This window comes from Alexandromys fortis, unplaced genomic scaffold, assembly GCF_014885135.2.
Source record: "Alexandromys fortis isolate MF-2015 unplaced genomic scaffold, M_Fortis_MF-2015_v1.1 scaffold_97, whole genome shotgun sequence".
Taxonomy (NCBI): domain Eukaryota; kingdom Metazoa; phylum Chordata; class Mammalia; order Rodentia; family Cricetidae; genus Alexandromys; species Alexandromys fortis.
In genome coordinates this window covers 238,314-258,444 of record NW_026067981.1, presented here as the reverse complement: position 1 = coordinate 258,444, position 20,131 = coordinate 238,314, and the positions used below count along the sequence as shown (strand labels likewise).

The following is a 20,131-nucleotide window of genomic DNA, read 5'->3' as shown; positions in this document are numbered from 1 at the left end:
AACTGCCTTCCCAGGCAGACTTGGGGCACACTGAATGCATTGCAGTTTCTGAAGTGGGTAACTGCCAAGGATTCAGCTCCTCCTCCAACCCATCCTTTCATGTCACGTGGTCACATCCTCAGCCAGGAACTTTCTTGTCACCTGAGGCTCAGATTGGGACTTAGGCTTAGTTCTTACCCTGTAATCTCTTTCCAGGGTCTAGGAGGGAACCTTAAAGCTAGATTCGCCTCTAACTTGGAACCAGTCTGTGTTTATTCCCAGCTCTTTCTTCTCCCACTCTCAGGCTCCTTTTCATCACTAGTGAAAAAAACAAAACAAAACAAAACCCAAGCCTGTGATGATCCATCTGCCTCTCAGAGTTATGAGCTCATAACTCCCATTGGGAGGTTATTGATTTTCCCACTTTCAGCTTCCTCCCTGTCCACCCCACTAGGAGGTTTGATTTGTTTAGAAATTCCTGTGACACCAGCACCCAGTGCGCCTGAAACTGACCTCCTTATGGGTCGAGGGGGGCCCTTTGGTTGGAATGATCTTAGGTGAATCTTTTAAGTTTTCTGAGTTTCTGTTTTATCAAAAATCAGGACTCTATTACTTGTTCCATGAAGTTGTGACGATAGTACCCAATGCTTATGAAACATATTCTACCCAGCAGGCTGAGACTCAATTCTTGCAACTAAGCTGTTAATCAGATACAAAGCATGACACACATGTATGTGGCCACTTCTCTTGTGCTGTCTAAGCAGATATCAGGCATGTTTTATGGTAAAGGACTTTAAATGTAAATGTTTCCTGAAACAGTTATTGACTTATTAACTCTGACTACTTCCTTTGCTACCATTTTCTGATTAATCCTGGGAGGGAAAGTTTGTCTGTCTACATGGTAGAATTTTCTTTTCTTTGCATACTTCTTGCCAGTTCCCTCTCCCTGTGAGATCTGATGTTTATTTTGTATTCTAGGCACAATGATACTCTAGTTTCCCACAGTGTCTCAGGGTCATTGGCTCCGGGCACAATGATGCTCTAGTCTTCCTCCAGGGTCTCAGGACCATTGGCCTTGTCCTTCATCACTCTGATGAAGCTGATCATCAAAACAAGCAGGAACTACCAGAAAGGTGTTTATGAATTAGAGAATTAAAGCATGCCCCACTAAAGTCTAGGGAAAGTTTGATTCCAGTTTGTTCACATTCAGTCACGCATTTGTTGATCCACCCTTTCCTGACCTTTTCTTCTTATTTTGTCCTCCAAATTTTTTATAGTTCTGAGATAGTGCCCCTAATATATTTCCTTTACCTGAGAACTTGATTCAGTGTCTGATTTCGAGTAACTATATATATATGTATATACATACATATATATATTCTTTTTTACATTTTCTTTTTTGATCTTTTGAGATTATGGCATTATGCAGACTAAAGAGATTGTATTTTAGTGTTTAGGATGCATCCATATGTAATATATGTGTAACATATTTTAACAATAATTAAAGATAAAATAATTTTCAAAAGATTCTCAAGGGATGTAAATCAACACAGCAATGTGATGATACCACTTGAAAACAAAATTAATGCACTTCTTTTATCAAAGGAAAAAAATCATAAATAAACCAAGTCAAATGAATCCTAAGTGGTAGTTGAAAGCCACAGTCACGCCTCACCCCCAATCAGATTGGTCTCATCAGGTGGGAAATAAATGCAGAGTGAGAACATCACATGTTCATATCATAGGATGGAAATGACAAGTTAGAAGTTATTGTGAGCTGTACTCAAATATTTGAGAACTGGGCAGCATGACTCACTGCTGTAATTCTGGCATTTGGGAGGCTGTGGTAGGAGAGTGCCATGAGTTTGAGGCCAGTCTTGGATACAGAGTGAGAACATACATTTTTAGGCCAGGTAATGGTGGCAAACACTTTAATCCCAACACTTTAGGAGGCAGAGGCAGGTGGATCTCTGAGTTTGAGGCCAGCCTTGTCTACAGAGTGAGTTTCAGTACAGCTAGGGCTGTTACACAGAGAAATGTTTCTTGAGTCCCCCATGCCCCAAAAAGAATATACATTTTAACAAAGAGTTTGGGATACACAATGACGCGGTGTTCGTGCCATGGAGACTGTAGAAAATTCACATGCAGGAGATTATTGACTTCCGACTGACCGAAGGAACAGCTGTCACTGAGATGGATGGCCGTGGAGGAACATGTTGCCTTAGAAACAATCTGGGTTTTATTTTTGGTAGTTGAAATGTCAGTTAGTTTTTGAGTGTTGTATATGAATTTTAATGTTATTATTTTTTGAGGACCATATCAAACCAATTCTGATTTAATAACGGGTATTAAAAACATAGAAAATGAAATTCTGTACAAATGTAGTTTACTTTGCTTAGAGGGGGTGGGTGTGGCAGATGTGTCCTCAGTGCTCAGACGCCAGGCTCCTCCCTGAGGAAGCACGCTATTTACCCAACGTTAACTGACCAATATCTCCTCTCCTGCTGTATCTATACCTTAATTTATGCTTACATTTATACAAATAAATGTCTTAGCTGATGAACCTGGTGTCAAAGTCCCTTTTCATACAGTCATTTCTAAACACAAACATTGCTTTATTTCAGGATGACTGAAATAAAACAAAAGCTTATGTTTTCAGGTAGAAGGGAAAACTGAGTCTCCTCAAGCACTCGAAGGGAGGGCACACTGCATATTCTGTTTTCAGCTAGACTTTTCAGTTAATCCCAGCACTTGGGAGGCTGGGATCTCTGTGGTTCGAGGCCAGCCTGGTCTACAAGAGCTAGTTCCAGGACAGGAACCAAAAGCTACAGAGAAACCCTGTCTCAAAATTAAAAAAAAAAAAATTACACCTCAAACTAGACTTTTCTAGGTGATCCTTGATGGTAGATTTATATAGTATGTTCGGCTGCTGTACGGCCAGTTTTTGGCAGCTCAGGAGCTGAAACCGAAGCATGGTGTCAGCAAACTAATCATACAATTGACTTCTTTGGCTACAGGGGTAAAACTTATTTCTCTGGGGCTGGTGAGTGAGGCAAAACTTAGTTCTCTGGGGCCAGTGAAAAAGGGAAAACACACACACACACCTTCAACATGTCAGGATCTATCTTCTTTATTTCTTTCTTTACCACTTTCCTGATCTATCCCTTCTCTATATCTTTGTTTTGTTTTTCCCTTACAGCTTCTATACCCCAGCAAAATCTTTCAAGCAGTATAAAAATTACCAGTCATTTTTACTTTAAATCCTCAGGTTGCATGCCCACTCATCAACAGGATTTTTTATTAAATCATATCAGGACTCTGAGGGCAGAAATGGGTACAAGGAATTATTCATCACCTTTGATCATCAATCCATCTTATCAAGAAAGGTACATCAGCTTGTAATGAATTTTGTTCCCTGACCTCAAAAAGTTCCTTGCTCAACTATCAAAAGTGTGCCTTTCTAAACTTTAAATTGTTTGCCAAGGTTTTCTATATCAAAGCCATTAACAAAAACATCTTAACCTATGTCTGTCTAAATTCTTTCTAAGAATGGTGGTTGAATCTGCTTTATCTACTTCAGCAGCAAAGCTTGGAAAAAGTCAATCACTATTATTTTAAGTACCAGTAACACTGCCCAATGAAGGGCTTGAAACCCCCTGAGAATTTTCATACATCCCAGTAGATTATGAGGAACACGGTGACCATGGGGACAATAAGCAGAGCTATACTCAATAACAACATGGGGTCCTCAGGACAGGTAGTTCTTTAGGGCTTTGCCTCTCCTAGGCTCACTTGCATTGGTTTTGCTGAAATGCATGAAAAAAATCAACATTAGAAAAATGCAAGTGACAACTACATTGAGTTTCCATATCGTCCCAATCAGAATGGCTGTCATCAAATGGTGGTGAGGATGTGGAGTGGGGAAATCCTTATAAACTGTTCCTAGGGATTGGTGCAGCTACAATGAGATCTGTATGGAAGTTCTCTAAAAATCAAAAAGAACTACTGTATGAGACAAATACCCCAGTCTTTGATCATCCAAAGCAATCAATCAAAGGCTGCACAGTATAGAGCTACCTGCACACCTGTGTGTATCATGGGACTGTTCACAACCAAGTCATAGAATCAGTGTAAGTGTCCATCGGCATATAAATGGGTAAAGAAAATGTGATATATAAATAAAAGCTGAAACTTTTCATCATTCAAAAATCATGGCTCCAAACTAGTTACTTATCTACTTGGGGGCACACCCTCCACAGCTTCCCTTACCCTTTACCTTGTTAGCCTCCAGAGCAAGAGCAGAAGCCAAAACCAGAGAAATGCTTGGAAGGAGAAAGAGCAAAGCAGACATAACACACACCCTTTTCTCTCTGTGTGCGTGTGTGCATGTGTGTGTTCTGCTGTGCTTGTGTTGTGGCGTGTGTCTGTGTGTTGTAGTGTGTATGTGTAAGTGTGTGTATTTGTATGTGTGTGTTCTGGTGTGTTTGTGTTGTGGTGTGTGTCTGTGTATTATAGTGTATATGCAGAATCCAGAGGTTGACAATAGGCATCTTGCTTTTTAAGACAGTCTCTCTCTGAATCTGGAGCTCCATGGTTGATATTGAATAGATTGGCTGGCCAGTGATTTCCAAGCTTCTGTCTGTCTCAACATTTCCAATGCTGGGATTACAAACATGCATAACCGAGCATATTGGCTTTTTAATGTGGTTTCTGGTATGGAAGCTAGTCCTCATGTCTGCCTAGCTTGTGCTTTACCAACTCAGTTAACTCCACAGTGCCTATGTGCAGTTCATCTTGTTCTAGCTGCAGCTATTTCATTTGTTGGTTGCAGGGCAAAATGAAAATGAAAATGAAGTCCTAAACACCCAGTTTAGGACACTGAGGATAGAGCATAGTGTCATCCCAAGCCCACAGTCTCTGTGACTAGCACAGACCACAGGCCCATGAAGATGGTACCACTGCCAAATCTGGGGCACAGAGGGTTCTGAAATTGTTTCTGTTGCTGGTATGAAGCCAGCTTGGCTATTCTTTCTTCTGTAAAGCCATGGTGACAGGGGTGAGCCATATTTATTTACTGCTGGCCACGAGCAACCCTCTGCTCCTGGAAGACTGGAGCCTAGAAATACGAGGTGTTAGAGGTAGCCCCACACCCACTCCTGGTTGGGGAATTAGAAAGAGGCTGGCTTAGAACCATTTTGAAACAGTCAAACTCTTTAGTTCTTAGGAAACTTTCACAATTGTGGGGCAGAAGGTCACTCAGTAGAAAAAATTACATTGTAGTCATCTGAGTACCTACCTGAGTCTTTCCCATATGCTGATGCTACACATTCCTGGGTTACTTTCTTATGTTTGATAATGACTATTGGATACTATTTATGTTATTTGTGAGTATTGGGTGAGAGATCATAGGGATGAGAAAGTTTCTTGCTATTTTTATCCATTGTCCATCTTACAGGGGAAAAATATAGATTATCATTAGTCCCCCTACATGTCCCGTGGAACCCATATAGTCTTGAACAAAGGTTCAGTTTGGAATTTGGGATCATGGACCCTGGGGATGCACTGGCAGAGATATAGAGAGAGGTGGGGGCGCGTTTCGGAGCAAAGTTGCTAGACTCTAGCATCTAGAGTCAATGGAGAGAGAAAAGTGGTTAGGGAAGGGGTATAAAAGAGATTCAGAGATATGACAGGGGCTGGGGAAGAGAGAAAAAAGATCCCAGGCATAAGGAAGTGGATGCTGACAGACCCAGTGGTTTGATTCTGGTTCAGGAAGCTCAGAGATGGGCTGAGATCCTGTGCAAGTCCTTCATGACAGAGGAAGAGGAAGCATGGAAGCCACCAAGCGAATGGCTCAGTGCAGGCTCATGTTCCTATTGCTTCTTAATGCTGGCTCTCTTCGGGCCCTCTCCCTTTCATGGCTTGTGGGTCTTCTGTGTAAGGCAAGGAGTGCAGCATGGTGCACAGAACTGAGTACAAACCCAGAAGAGTCACAAGAAAAGGAATGAAGGGCAAGGAAAGCAGCCCAAGGGGAACGCAGGAAGCAGGAAGGTGGAAAGGGGGACTGAGGGAACTCATGGGGGCAAGCATGTGTGGTAATTTTTTTCTTTTGTACTCTTTTATACTGTTCTATATCTATAACTCAGTAATAGTTTTAATGATAGACTTATATACTATGATACACCTTTCAGAATGTATGAGTCAGTAAGTTTTAGTATATTGATAAAGTGCTATCTTTGCCACCGCTCTGATTAGAACATTTGACCCTCATCAGGAGTCCTGCACCCATTACTAGTTGGTCTTTGTTCTTACCAAATCTAGAGACCACACTTCTGCTCTCAGTCCCTACGGGTGTGCCTATTCTGGACATTTTGTATAAGTAGAAACCGTAACATGTGTGCTCTGGTGATGGCTTTTGCTTTCCTTACTGTGTGGGCTCGGAGTCAAGTAAATCACAAATCTCACTCCAGAACTTTCCTAGGGAATCTGCCAGACAGGTCAAAATGCTGATTTTTCAGATGGAGGTTCTTTGGGCACGCCAGAATTGTTCTGGTCCCTCTGTGGATGCTCAGCTACTGATCTTACAGCATCCCTGGTTTTACAATTGTAGAATTTTGAGGTTGTTATAGGGATTTGAAGAGGGGGTGAGAACAGTACTAATTCAAATGGCACAAACTCAATGGTCTTATACTTGGAACCAAAGTAAAACCTTAAAGACTTTGGTCAACTTCCACAGATCTGGAAAGGTCACTTTGAGCATTTTTCTCTGCTATATTAATTTCTTCTGTGGAGAGGCAAAAATTTGGTGGTTCTTACACTATCATCTGGAAGGCTGCTCTTTGCTGATATTTCAAAGCTCCTTGTTACCCACTCTCCCGATTATAGAAGAAAACTTAAAAACTTAAAAAAAACATAATCATTCACAGAAATGAAATAAAATCTGTCACATAAAAGTTTATTACTGCCGGGTGGTAGTGACATGCACCTTTAATCCAGGCACTCGGAGTCAGGGCCAGGGCATTCTGTGAGTTCAAGGCCAGCCTGGTCTACAGAGCAAGTTCCAGGACAGCCAGGGAAACCCTGTATCAAAAAAAAATGCACAAAAAGTTGGTCACCACTTGGAATATGCTGTTTGTGCCTTTTCGATAGCATTTGCTGGTGTTTTCTGACTATAACAGCCACACAGTGTGAAAGCAAGCTTGCTGAGGAGTACTGCGTCAATGTCTACCTACAAGGTGGATTTAGGACAAAAATGACGCTAAGTTAGGAAATGTAGAATAATGCAAGAATAAAAGTTAAGACAGCTTATAATTTCATTCTCTAGGAAAAATGCTTGTGATTTGTCATATGATTATATTTTTCTTAACATATAAACACTATTTTTTCATGTTTATAGTACTTGGAAGTACAACATTCCACTAATTATATATATAAAATTTTAAATTTTCATGTAATATGTAATATTATATATAATATAATAATTTGAATTTTCAAAAAGTGAGTACACTGGTGAGGCCAACATGTCAATCAAGGTCAGGATGATGAGGAAGATAATGATGATGGGACAATAGTCTGCTATGCTTTGTATCCTAAGTGCACATCAAACACCCCCATCTCAATCTGTGCTCTGATTACAGTTAGGTACTACCTTGCCTATCAGCATAGATGATATATAATTATTATATGTCTAATATTGGAGACATTCTTATGAAAACTAGATTACTAAAATCAGATTCTTCTGAGATTTTCAGTTCTCTTGTTTTCTGTTCTGGAGATATGGTCTAAAGTACAATGTTTAAGTTTTCTGAAGTGCAAGTTCCTCATTCCTAAAATGAAAAACATTGGTCTGTACTTCCCAGGACTATGGCAAGTGTAGATAAGCTGAGCAGGTAGCAGAATCCTGCAACAGAGTGAAAACCAAGCACATTTTTCAGTTCCTTTCCTTTGCCTCCTACACAGTACAGACAAGGTTTAGTCAAAGGTGAGGTAAGAGAACAAGGCTCAAATAAATAAATAAATAAGGAAGGAAAGAAAGAAAGAAAGAAAGAAAGAAAGAAAGGTCAAGTAGAGAGATGTGGAGTGGAAAAGAAAAACACAGCTGTTTTTTTCTGATGTATTTTCATTTCATATGAAAAACACTAACATGTCAGTCATGTATGCACTATGTAGTATATCTAAACTAATATTATATGTCCAGATCCATGAAGCTGTGTTCAATTTTATAAATTTGATATTTGTTCTTAAAAGACAAATTATTTGTCTTGTTCTATTTGACTTGGGATAAACATGAAAATGATTCTGGGACTATAATACAATACCTAAATAAGGGTACCTGTCATTTGAAAGGCTCCATTTAACTCCTAGTTTTGGAGGCTGAAAGTTCAATATTAGGTAGACATATCTGTTTGGGCTTTGATGAGGGTTCTCTTGGCTACAATACGTGTCAGAGGGCTGGAAGGGAGCAGCTATGTGGAAGAGTGTAAGCACACAGAGTGTCCTTGCTTTCTCTCTTGAGTCTTTATAGGGCCATACTAACCTCTTTGAAAGGGTGTGCCCAGGGATCTAATTGGTTTCAAGAAGGTTCCCCTCTTCAAGGTCCCACTGTCTCCCATCACTGTCTGACTAGCAATTGAGTTTTTAGCTCATGACCCCTGACTTTTCTTTCTGTGTAAGAATTTCGAGAAATTGGTCACCAAAAGAACATGTAATCCAATAAAAGAAAATGGAGTACAGACCTAAACAGAGAACTCTCAACAGAGGAATCTAAAATGGCTGAAAGACACTTAAGGAAATGTTCAACATCCTTAGTCATCAGAGAAATGCAAATCAAAACAACTCTGAGATTCCATCTTACACCTGTAAGAATGGCCAAGATCAAAAACACTGATGACAACTTATGCTGGAGAGGTTATGGGGGAAAGGGAACACTCCTGCATTGCTGGTGGGAGTGCAAACAGCCCCTTTGGATGTCAGTGTGGAGATTTCTCAGAAAATTAGAAAACAACCTTTCTCAAGACCCAATAATACCACTTTTAGGAATATATCCAAAGGATGCTCAATCATGCCACAAGGACATGGGCTCAACTATGTTCATAGCAGTTTGTTTTTCATAGACAGAACATGTAAATAACCAAAATGCCCCTCGACCAAAGAATGGATAAGGAAAATCTGTTACATTTACACAATGGAGTACTAAACAGAAAAATAAAAAATAACAACATCTTGAATTTTGCAGGAAAATGGATGGAGCTAGAAAACATCATTTTGAGTGAGGTAACCCAGACCCAGAAAGACTATTATCACATGTACTCACTCATAGATGGCTTTTAAACATAAAACAAAGAAAACCAGCATACAAACCACAATCCCAGAGAACCTAGACAACAATGTGGACCCTAAGAGAGACTTACATAGATCTAATCTACATAGGAAGTAGAAAAAGATAAGATCTCCTGAGTAAATTGGGAGCATGGGAACCTTGGGGGAGGGTTAAAGGGTGTAGGGGAGAGGCATGGAGGGGAGCAGAGAAAAATATAGAACTCAATAAAAATCAATAAAAAAAGAATTTAGAAGTTAAGCCTGATGTAACTCAAGAAGGGCAGAAAGACAGCACACCTTAAAAGAACAAAGGGGTGAGAATCTAGACAGGGACAAGAGTAAGAAAAGGGTAAGGGGTAGAAAGATGGTAAGAAAAACTAAGATAAATGTGGGTAATGCCAGGAAGGGACCAGCACAAGGGGGCATTGAATAAGAGCAAAGAGTGAGATAAGATGGAAAAGCATGGAGCAGGAGCAATAGAAGAGACCCTGACAATGAAGAGCAGAGAGGATGAAACAGCTCTGGGCTGCGAAGGGTGGTTTAGGGCAGCAGAGCGCTTGGAGTCTGTAAGCGAATGCAAACTGAGATAAAGAGTTAACTGGCTGGCAGACTAAAGGGGCCTTCGAGTTCTGGACAGCATTGAGGGAAGTTACGAGTCTCCTTGTTTGTTTATTAAAGTACAGCGAAGAGCTATCAAAGGAGGCAGTTGAAGATACCTGGTTTTGATTCTTGTTGCTGTTCCTCCAGGATCTCTGTCTTACCCAAGGATGCAAATGGTTTCCCCCTGTGTTCCATAACATGGATCTTTCTTTACTCTAACTGTTTTGTGCAGCCGGTACTTGTGGGAGAGAATATCTTGTGAGGAAATTGTATGCAATGATGGAGGAAGGACATTGGTTAATTATAATAAAGAAACTGCCTTGGCGCATTTTATTGGTTAGAACATAGGTGGGTGGAGTAAACAGAAGAGAATGCTGGGAGAAAGAAGCTGAATCAGAGAGTCGCCATGGTTCTCCCACTCCAGACAGACGCAGGTTAAGATCCTCCCTGGCAAGCCAGCTCGTGGTGCTACACAGAATATTAGAAATGGGTTAGATTAATATGTAAAAGCTAGCCAATAAGAGGCTGGAACTAGCTGGGCCAGGCAGTGTTTAAAAGAATACAGCTTCCATGTAATTATTTCGGGCATAAGCTAGCCATGCGGGCAGCCGGGTGCCGGGGACGCAGCCCTACCGCTCCTATAGCTACAATGCAATCTATAGATTGACATATAACACCTGAGGATAGTTTGCACACACGCACTCACACTCATGCACATGCACACGCACCCACACCCACCTGAGGAGGGAAACAGTATGAGAACTAGGAAATAACTTCTTTTTTTGTTTATTTGGTTGGGTTTTTTTTGTTTTGCTTTTTTTTTTTTTGAGACAGGGTTTCTCTCTGTAGCCCTGTATTCCTGGAACTCACACTGTAGACCAGGCTGGCCTCAAACTCACAGAGATCCTCCTGCCTCTGCCTCTAGAATGCAGTGATTAAAGGCATGCACCACCAGCCAGTGGAAATAACTTCTTAAACTCCATCCTTGGAGTCTGTCTCTTCGTCTCAATTTTTCACAAAAACTAAATAAATAAATAAATAAACAAACAAATAAATAAATAAATACAAAAAAGAGGAACTCAGTCAGGTTTCTAATGGATATGTAATCCATCTTAGCTACTCCAGGAAGACTGTGTGTTACTAACGCCATTTACTGTGTTGATTAACACATGGCAATAAAATAATAGGAAAATAGAATCCTTTTCCCCTCCTGAAATTTGTGTGTGTGTCTCCCCCCCCCTTTTTTTTTTAATGCAATGGTGTTTGGAGGCTGGGAAGAGCTGTGATGGCAAAGGGGGAATATATCCAACGAGGGGGCCTCATTACCACAGTATTCTGATGAAGTCTGAGTAAAAACATCTCTGATCTGGCAAAATGGTAAATTGTGTCTTCCACTTTGCAGCCCACAGGGCCTTGTATTTGGATGAGGGGTCCACACTTAGAACACATGGGACCAGATCCATGCAGTGACTCCGACCAGGAGCAGAAAATGGAACTGTTGAAGTGACAACAGCCATGACCACTCACTCCCTGCTGGGCTGCACGCAGGTAAGGCACGCTTCCTTAAACTATAATATCTGCGGCGAAGTTCCCTGTATTTTCTTCGTTAATGAGGAGAGAGTGGAGTCCGCGTGTGCTCACAGATCTATTTGTTCATCTCCGTTTTGTTCCCTGCGGTTTCCAGTGCTCCCAGCGTCAACTACACTGGTTGTGGCTGCCGTGGGTGTTCATTTAAATGAGGTTAAGCATTTTGCAAAGAGCGTGGCTCACAGGGATCCTCGGTTTGGTGCCTGAGGAGAGTACTGCAGGCGCGGAGGTGGTGTGACTTTTGTGTTCTCCGCTGGCCTCCTCCCTCCCAGGCTTCAGCTGAGCAGTGTGACCTGACTCTAACAGATTTGTTTTCGGTGGCATTTGGTACTGGTTGCTGGCTCACCGTTTCTATGGGGGAAGTGTCACTCTGAAGTCTGTAGGGGTGGCCGACTGTGCCCCTCTTGGACATTATTACTCATTTCTTGAGCGGAGAGTGTCATCTAAGGTCAACTTCCCCCATTTTTCAATGTATTGGAGCTGGCCGTATCTTCTCTGTCACTCTTGCAGAAAGTACAGACTTCACCGACTACAGGATGGGGTGGGGGTAGGGATAACACAGGCTCAAGGGGTTGGGCTTCCTTTTCCCTTTCTTTTCAGTATTTCTGTCTTAATGTGGGTCCCTCAACCTGCCCGATGCCTTAAACAGCATGACAGACTTGTTTTGTCCCGGCTTCATGGTGAGAAACCTTATTTTAAATGTTTGAGAATCTCGCAGGGCCTCTGGGTCCCGGAAGAATGCATCAAACATAGAGACCCATTGCTTTCAGTTTCTGCCCGTTACCCCGTGACACCAAGGCACAGGGTAAAACTTCTCAGTTTTGTTTTTATGTGTCCCAAGGTCTCCGTGTCTTTCTCCTGGCATTTTCGTGCATGAGAACATTTTCTATCTGCCTTTTGTTTGATCTCGTATGTTAGCTCAGTGTTTTGGTTAGATTGGGAGGGACTTTGGATGAACTATCCATTTCCTTTCTGCGTGTGGTGGCAAGCCTCATCACAGACCCGGGTTCCCTACAGCCGCGAGGTTAGGGAGCAAATGTTCCTTTGGCCTGCAGCTGTGAGGTCACAATTAACTGGAGCAAGGACGTTGGCAGTTTTTTTTTTATTTTCCTCTTTTTTTTCTTTTCTTCCGCTAGTCATTCACTACGCGTATGCACTATTGAGTGTTTGCATGTGTGAACGCTATGAGTGGCTTGCTCTAGGCTAAGTCCTTCCACATGCCTGCGAACGCCAGTTTTTCTTTAGTTGGGTGGCATGTCCCCTGTCTAGAGCGCTGAAGAACACATTTGGGACAGGCTGTCTAGGACAAAGACTTCATGATTTGGAAAATAAAAATCCTGGAAAGAGGTTTTGCTCTGACTTTCTGTAGCCTACTCAGAAGCTTGGCTAGACTTCTCAGCTTATTTATACTCTGCCTGGGATAGATAGGCCTGCTCAGCAGGGCACGCTCAATAGAGCCTATGCCTGTTTCTGCTCTGTGACCCGTTGCCTCGTCTTCCTGCTGTCTGAGAACAGATCGGAGAGGCAGAGTTGTGTGGTGCCGAAGACCCGCAGCCTCAGTCCCACTTGGTGCCTAGCGAGAGGAGTGTGCACGTCATGGCGTGTCTTTCTCCAAGTTTTGCTCACCTGTTTTCTTCTCAGTGAAGCTTATTCTAACGGCACTATTCAAAGTCGAAAACTGCACCCTCCTACCTCCCAATCCCCCGATTCTGCTCCTCCACAGGGCTTACCTTTTGTATATATTTACTGTTTGTGTATGTGGTTGTTTTATTTCCCTGATCCCTTTGGGTTATAAATTCCACAAAGGCAAGGCCTTTAAAAATATTTTAATTGCTTCATCCTAAATGCCAATCAATGATCCAGCACAGAATAGATGTTTGCTAAGTAAATGTCATTGGTTGAACAAATATGTGTGCCCGTAACAATACTTATTTTACCGTTAAGGTCAAGGCACTCTGTTGCTCTGAAATAGCTGTTGGTGACGGCCTTTAGGGTTTTCAGTCTGAACCCAGCTCTAGGATTACCTTCACTACCCTCTTCACCTCATTCTGCTCGGGGCTTTTCAAGGGATGTTCCCTACGTACTTACAAAAAAATTCCCATTCTCGTCAGGAGGCAGGATCAATGCTCCGTGAACCCTTAGATGGCAGGGCTGGGTTCATGGGACATGGAGACCTCCGTCTTCCTCATGATAAGCAGATTAAGATGGGCCCGGGCAGGTGTCATCTCCATCCTTTTAATTCCCAGAGCATCGCCTACGCCTTCAGGGCTGTGCACAGGTACTGTTTCAGGTACCAGTGTGATGGGGATGACTTGATTGTTCTGACCACTCGGTTTTGTCACCTATCCTCTGAGTGCGAATCCCTAAACAGGGATGCCTTTGGAATCCGAGGGATGAGCATAGATGCCGCAGTCTGTAAAAAGCACAACAGACCAAGCTTCACGTTGGTCTGTTTGGTTAGAGTCTCACTCCCTTCCTAGAGAGTGACAATCTGACTGCCTGTGACTTGGAAGCAGAATAAGGAAGAGGGCAAAAGTCTGCTGCCTTCAGCATCCACTAAGGACTCTTTCGTCTTTGCTGGGTCAACCTGCTACACCTGCCATTGTACCTGCTGTTCCTTGAGGGCCAGAAACCTTGCGGCTATCTTTTCAAGGAGCAAATGTTATGTCAAGGTGGGGAAAGAAGTGTGGAGAACATGAAGGGTTTTGGGGATCCCGAACTCCCCCGAAACAGTATTCACTCAGCCCTTCTATCAGGTAGCCCCCTCACCGTCAGTTCCAGAGACACTGGCTCCTCCTGTTCACAAGAACTCTGTAGATGCTGTGGTGTTCCTTCTCCCCAGGGTTGCCCACTGTCCACATGAGATTTGGTTCCCTTAGATATTCATTGACTCACGAGCTGTTCATCTCTTTTTAGCATCTGCATTAAGTTGCTTTGGTCTTTTCTCCTCTCCTGCCATTCTGGGGGGTTTGTCTTCTGAACACATCCTTCTCTGTAGTTACAGCTTTAAGGAGTGAAGGAGAGGAACATAGGAAATTTGTCACTTCATCCTAGACCCTTTAAGGAAGTCCTGTCTTTCTCTAGAACTGTCTTGATATTTTTCCAGGAAATCCATCCGTTGACTGGGGGCAAGGGGAATCATATTTCAATTAGTTATGTGTCATAATTTATAATCACTTTAAGTAATGCTTTGTCTCCCTAGGGAATAAGACTAGATGTTCTCTGACCACCTCTCTTTGCTCCTGTGTTTCTGCTTTATATACTATGCATACATCTTGATAAGGAGGTCTTGATAAGGAGGCTTTGGGCCCCTGTTCTATAGGTTCATGTGATATTTGTGTTTTTCTGGCTACTGCTTGCCTTGCTGGCAAAGCATATTTAAGGGTAGCTGGTACCTTCATCTGAATTGCTCAGAACCTGTTAGTCCCTGTTGGCTGACCTGGCTTAATTTTGGCTTTCCCCGGCCATAATCCCTGGGGTCTCCACCAGTTACCCCACTGCCCACTGGTCTGCCTCAGCCTCCACACAATGTTACTGCTAATGTGAAGTCAGTGGGTGGTCTGCTTGGTGTTCATTCCTCCCTGGTACTCCAAGCTGAATTGGAGACATGCTCTCCTCACCGAGTTTCTTAATTGTGTGCCCATATACTACCAATAGGAGTATTCTGCAGATAGCTCAGATGGGAGTAGGCTATGGGCAAGTTCTGCTGTCCCCAGTGTTAACTAACTCTGAACCTGCTCCACTATAGACCAAACCCTGGGATGCAGGAAACCAGGACCCACATGGTTAACAGTCTTGCTCTCCCATTGCCCTCAGTTTTTTCTCCTTTTTAAAAAAATGATAGAATGGATATTTCCAGGGCCATCTCTTCTGTTTATCTTGAGGCAGACAGCTTCATTGACTGTTTGCCCAGGCTCCATGTTTCCATCTTTGGGACGGAGGACCTTGATACAGGTATGATAGTTTGGAAAGATCCTCTTCCTGGACAGTATGACAATGCCTTTTCAATGTCTCTGTTTGTATTTTGGAGGTTGGATATTAGATAATTTTTCATCTCTGCATTTTTTAAATAAAATATCGTAATTCTTCCTTACTTAAAAAAATTGACACAAGTCTGTTGTATTCAGGGGAAAAAAAGGGAAAAGAGAAAGGCAAGTAAAATTTTCAAAATACCATTTGCTCAGTCCTGACGGGATGATATGGATGGAGCTGGAAAAGAATTAGGAAGTTTGACTGTCACGAAGCTGTTGGCACTTGGACGGTGTGTGGAGTAGGGATTCTAGTTACAGAAGCTGAGACTTTTGGTTACAGAATTCTAAGGCTTGGGGAAGAAGTTAACTGAGTATTAGCCCTGTGAGGTAGAATCATTGTTTAACAACCTCCATCTGTATAAAGGACTGTAGGTCGTTTTCGTTCACTCCCCTCTCCTCTTCCCTCTCCTGATGAAACCCCTTCTTTTCGGCAAACACTTCACGCCTGATTTCTGTATGTGACCCATTGAATTTAATTAGGGTTTCTTGCCCCTGTGTGGTTGGGAAGTTGTTTCCTGGAACATGGGCAACATACCAGCATCTACCCCAATGAGAAAACGACATTGTCTTTTACCTCCCCCGCAACTAAGAACTGCCAAGATAAACACATGCAGACTGAGTTCAAAAGGGCGATGTTGTCTTGCCAGAAGGCATCAAAACCCCTAATTATATGTGTGTGTACACATATATACATACATTATATATGCATAGGTGTATATATACCATTTGTATATTTTAATAAAACATTTATAAGAATTGAAAGTCCCAAAACATTAAGATACACTAATGTTGGCTTATGAAATTCTGAGTGATTTTATCCCTTCTCCCGCCACAAGAAATCTATACATTTTCTTTAATTACAGCTGTTATTGATCAGAAAAAAAATACGATCAAAGGAGAAGAGCAAAATGGTAAAGATATTAAGGGATTGATCTTTTTAAAAAATATAATTATTTCCTTCCCACAGGGCAGGGAACCCTGATTGCTCTTTGGGCTGACGAGGGAGGGGGACTTGATTGGGGGATGGGGAGGGAAATGGGAGGCGGTGGCAGGGAAGAGACAGAAATCTTTAATAAATAAATAAATAAATAGAAATGAACACAAAACAGAACAAAAAAATATAATTATTTCATTTTCACTGAAACGATGTGTCAAACAGCCAAGGCTGCCATGGTACGGGCAGGCTGGGATGCGGGTGGGTGGAGTGCTGGTGTATCTGGTCTTGCAGCCCCCAGTATGCACATCCTGATTATCCCACCAGGCTGATTCTCCATCCCTGTTTCACCAGTGCATTTGACCATGCACACATGCAAAAGTGTTATTTTGTAAGAGCCCCGATTAAAACAAAACATGACACTCTCTTGACAGGATGACTGTTGCTATAGATGCAGTGGAGGTCAAAGCTTCGCCTGTCTCTGCATTCTGTCCACATTCTCCTAAGACGGACAGTAGGTGCTAGCTCTGGGCTTCACTGAAAACAAGCAATTTTCCACTGCTTACACAGATGGCCCTGGTCAAACTGAATGGGTCACAAAAGGGAGGGGCGTTGTGATAAGAGGCAAAGGTTAATGGGGTTTGGAGAGATAAGGGACACTACAGGAGTAAAGTAGTCAGGATGCGTTGTACACATGCATGGAGTTGTCAAAGAGCAAACCTCATTAAAAAGAAATAAAACTATAAGATTTTGTACTTGTTTTCATTTTTATGTGGAATCACTTATTGGTGCATACAGTATCCACGAGGAGGGTAAAATAAAAGGGGAGTTGAAAAACTAAGAAAGGCTCTTCTGTTCTTGCTACAAAATAAAAGATTTCTAAAATAATTCAGTCCAGTAGACGGCGTCTAGAGCAGAGGTTCTCAACCTGTGGGTCGCGACCCTGGCCTCAAATGACCCTGTCATAGGAGTCACTTAAACCCATTGTAAAATACATATACTTACATTAAGTTTCATAACAGTATTAAAATTACAGTTATGAAGTAGCACAAAAATAGTGTAATGTTTGGGGGGGGGTCACCACAATATGAGAAACTGGATTAAAGGGTAGCAGCATTAGGAAGGTTGAGGACCGCAGCTCTACCCTAGAAAATTGCTACTCTGAGAGTGGCCACATGGTGGCGCAGTGACACCTCACAAAAGTGGCTCTCAGCCTCTTTAGACGCAAAAGGCTTAGTTAGTGATCCTAAAGAAAGGTCTTTAGGACTCCAAAAAGAGAGGAACCGGTCCCATGTGCTTCTGGCTTCCAAGAACAGGCATTGCCGTTTTAATATTTCTGTTAAAAATGTGGTTGAACTTCTCCCAGAAGCGGTACATGAAACTTTCCCTTCTGGTCTTTTGCGTGAAAGAGACAGCCATATCGTTAATCTTTGTGTCTGCTTGGTTTTGTTTTGATTACAAGCGATGGATTTCATTAAGAATCCACAAGTTTTCTGTGTGCTTCTGCACTCTTCATTTCTTTGGCTTGAACTGGGTTCCCTTGAATTGGCTTGAATCGACCCTGCCTCACCTCTCCCCAGCCTATTCTCTCTGCAGCTGAGTTACGTGTGGTTGTAATCCACGTATTATTCAGCTCCTCATTTTCTGAATGTCATTGGTGAACTTCACACTGCCGAATTGAAGGTGAGTTTCTCAGTGTTTACCTGTGTCTCTGCCTTCCTTTGCTGGCTATAATCTCTCCTGGGGCCCTTCTTACTTAACAGTTTTTTTTTTTGACATTTATTGTTTCTTAACATGCATGCATGTGTGGTGGGAGTGTGCCCACAGCAGGCGTGGGAAGTCAAAGGCCAGCTTTTACGTGTCCATTCTTGTTTCTTTTTTTTTTTTTTTTAATTTTTACTTTTCGAGACAAGGTTTCTCCGTAGCTTTTTGGTTCCTGTCCTGGAACTAGCTCTTCTAGACCAGGCTGGTCTCGAACTCACAGAGATCCGCCTGCCTCTGCTTCCCGAGTGCTGAGATTAAAGGCGTGAGCCACCACTGCCCGGCTTCTTGTTTCGTGTTTGAGATTATAATTGAATTACGTCTCCCTTTCCTCCCTCTAAACTCCCACATAATCCTCCCTGCTCTTCTTCAAATCCATGGCCTTTTTTCATTAACACATGCAATGTATATGAATATATATATATTCCTAAAAATAACCTGTCCAGTTTGTATAATATTATTTGCATGTTTTCAGGGTTGGCCACTTGGCACTGGACAACCAGTTGGAGTGCTATTCCCTGAGGAAGATTCTCTTGCCTTCCTTCCACCATGTGGGCTCCAGGGATCAAACTCAAGTCATCAGACTAGGCTACAAGAGTGCTTTGCTTTCCCACTGAGCCATCCTGCTGGCCCCCTCATACATCTCCAGCCATTCATCCCCAGCTTTGAGGAGCTTTTCTATTTTCTCTGCTGGTACACCCCAGGGTTCTTTCTTTGCTTGCCCCAAAGTTTTTGTTTACCTTTGCACACCTCTCATGCAGAATACCGACACTGATATTGTTTGGAGACTATTGGTGCATGTAGCAGGCAATACACAGAGCATAACCAAGAAGGACGTTCTAATTTACGTCAGATTTGAGATCTCTATGGAATATGCGAAACTAAAGATTACACATAAGGTCAAGGTTAAAGTGTACTATTTATTGATCACCACTGCTGCCATCCCCATTTAGTTGCCCAAACCAGAGACAGAGGAGCCATGCAAAACTTATTTGTCTGAACTCTCTGCATTAGGCCACTCAGTAGAGTTCATTAGTTTGGGCCCGTGAATGATTTTGAATCTCTCTTTGGAGCCATCACCATCCGCAGGATTCTGGTCTTTCTTTTCTGGCTTAGAACATTGTTTCCTCCAGTCCCTTTCCCCTGACTTGAGTCCTTAGGTATATTTTCTGCACGGCAGAGAAAATACTTCCTCTAAAGCAAAACTGAATCTTTTAACGTCTTTACTCAAACCCTCTGTCGTTCCAGATTCGAGTGCTACGTTGGTAGTATCATTTCCCAAATGCCACTTGCTTTGTTTGTGTCTTCTCGTCACTTCTTGCCTCATTTCTCACCAGTCGGTCTTGTTTCACACCAGTGTCTAATGACACTCAGATGTCTGTTGCTCCTCGCGCCTTTCCCACTGTTTTCGTCTCTGGTTTCGCTTATTTTGTGCCCTTTGTCTCAGATTCTCTTCCCAGTGTTCTTTGCCTTGACGTTTTTTAGCTCATCTCTCAATATTCTCATCCATGGCATCTAAGTTTTCCCTCCAGCTTCTGTTTGTTCTGACTGCTCTCTTATGACCCTTCCACAGACCCACGCTGATACCTGTTGAATTAGGAGCTGCGGGGCTGCGTCCCCGGCACTAGGCCGCCCGCATGGCTAGCTTATGTCCAGAAATAATTACACGGAAACTGTGTTCTTTCAAACACTGCCTGGCCCGGCTAGTTCCAGCTTCTTATTAGCTAGCTCTTACATATTGTTCTAACCCATTTCTAATATTCTGTGTAGCCCACAAGCTGGCTTACCAGGGAGGATCTTAACCTGCGTCTGTCTGGAGCGGGAGAATCATGGCGACTCCTCCACCAAGCCTCCTTCTCCCAGAATTCTCCTCTGTTTTCTCCACCCACCTAAGGGTGGGCCTTATCAAGGGGCCTAGGCAGTT

General features: G+C 42.5%; 1 long non-coding RNA gene across 1 annotated transcript in view; it reads left to right on the top strand.

Annotated features, from left to right (window-relative positions):
* Positions 1-20,131, top strand: part of LOC126511320 (uncharacterized) — a 40,883-nt gene that overhangs the window by 8,809 nt on the left and 11,943 nt on the right. Inside the window, exon 3 of the long non-coding RNA XR_007594660.1 lies at positions 11,297-11,442. This is a non-coding gene — a long non-coding RNA (uncharacterized lncRNA). The remainder of the gene's footprint in view (positions 1-11,296; positions 11,443-20,131) is intronic.